The sequence below is a fragment of the Lissotriton vulgaris genome, chromosome 6 (genome assembly GCF_964263255.1).
Source record: "Lissotriton vulgaris chromosome 6, aLisVul1.2, whole genome shotgun sequence".
Classification (NCBI taxonomy): Eukaryota; Metazoa; Chordata; class Amphibia; order Caudata; family Salamandridae; genus Lissotriton; species Lissotriton vulgaris.
Genome location: NC_141694.1, coordinates 560,977,681 through 560,979,660, shown reverse-complemented (window position 1 = coordinate 560,979,660; position 1,980 = coordinate 560,977,681).

Here is a 1,980-nt window from a genome sequence, read left to right as displayed (position 1 = left end):
TGTAGTAGACAAGGCTTTTGGTGTTGTACTCCCCCACTAACAATACCTGGCAGTAGAAGATACACAATTTGACAATCGTTTTTTGCAAACTCTAATTTTGTATATATTTGCAATTGAATGACTGTTCTGGGAAAGCTTAAGTGCAATACAGTAGATCAGACTTTTGAATGTTTCAAGCCAATGATAAAGGCTATGGTCCTGCTTGGTTTAATGCTAAACGTTATATCAGATTCCATAGGTCTGATCTGTTTATAATGGTTGTATGATGTTACAACACATGCCGTTACAACGGATACCTTTACCCTGACTTGCTGTTGGGGTGCGCTGGAAGTTAGACTAGTATAATTTACTATTCCAACTCCAGTGTGTGCAAGAGTAGGGAAGATGTTGGTGTTAACTCCAACACCTTCTACCCCCTGAAACAAGCCTCTCGCTTTGTAACAACATGCGTTCTAATGGCATGTGTTGTAACGCTTCCGTTGTAAAGGCTGTTTCCTGTTTATAATAGATAGTAATGGCAAAGGAATAAGGCCTCACATATTTATGTGACAGATATTTTTTACCTTGAATCTGACAACTTCCCTTAGTATGCAAGTGTTTTGATGTTCATTAACCTCTCTGATAAACCCTGGGGTAGAATATATGCACTTTGACAATCTTTGTTAGTCCCTCTTAGATGAGGTTGTACACGGTTATGCCAAGTGAAATTTAGTAAATATATGTAATATTATGACTATATCCTTGATGGTTGCTTTTTGGAAAGCTTATTTCAATACATGTGGCCTGATTCGTTCATTGTGAAAGTTTATGTCAGATGCCATACTTTTGATCTGAGTATTATGAAAAGCTACTACAAATGCAGTTTGATATTTTGAAAAGCACATGTGAAGCCAATGAGGGTTTAATGGGGGTTTATTATTACACTGTGTTAAAACCGATATACACATTTTGGGGCCAATTTCGATCTGGGAAAAAAGAACGCTGTACGATTCGTATTCGTAGCCGATTCCGTACGAATGGAAAAAAGCCGTCCGAACTGCGTAGTACGATCCATTTTCGCCTATTCCCGTACGATTATCAGCGATCCGTACGAACCACAGTCGAAGCCCCGTACGAATTAGCGTCGTTAATCGACCCGTACGATTTGTAAACCTGCCGTACAACCACACAAGTACGATCCAGTTTGGGAACCCAGTACGCGATTTGTACGGCCCAAAGTAGTCGCCCATGAAGATGGATTCGTACAGGATCCTTCGCCTCACAGCAAGCGGCATCAATACATACCACACGTGTACCCCTCGTGCAAGTCCACGCGAGTCCCCCCCCAACGGCCCGAACAAGTCGATCGCACACACAAGTACCACACGCACACCCCCCAACAAGCGTACGCGAGCCCCCCCACCCGCCAACGGCCCGTACAAGTCGATCGCACACACAAGCACCGCACGCACACCCCCCCAACAAGCGTACGCGAGCCCCCCACCCGCCAACGGCCCGTACAAGTCGATCGCACGCACAAGTACCGCACGTACCCCCCCAACCAAGTCGATCGCACACACAAGTACCGCACGCATGCCCCCCCAACAAGCGTACGTGAGCCCCCCACCCGCCAACGGCCCATACAAGTCGATCGCACACACCAGCACCGCACGTACCCCCCCAAGCAAGTCGATCGCACGCACGCACCCCCCCAACAAGCGTACGTGAGCCCCCCACCCGCCAACGGCCCGTACAAGTCGATCGCACACACAAGTACCGCACGTACCCCCCCAACCAAGTTGATCGCACACACAAGTACCGCACGCACGCCCCCCCAACAAGCGTACGCGAGCCCCCCATCCGCCAACGGCCCATACAAGTCGATCGCACACACAAGCACCGCACGTACCCCCCCAACCAAGCCGATCGCAAACACAAGTACCGTACGCACACCCCCCAACAAGCGTACGCGAGCCCCCCCCACCCGCCAACGGCCCGTAC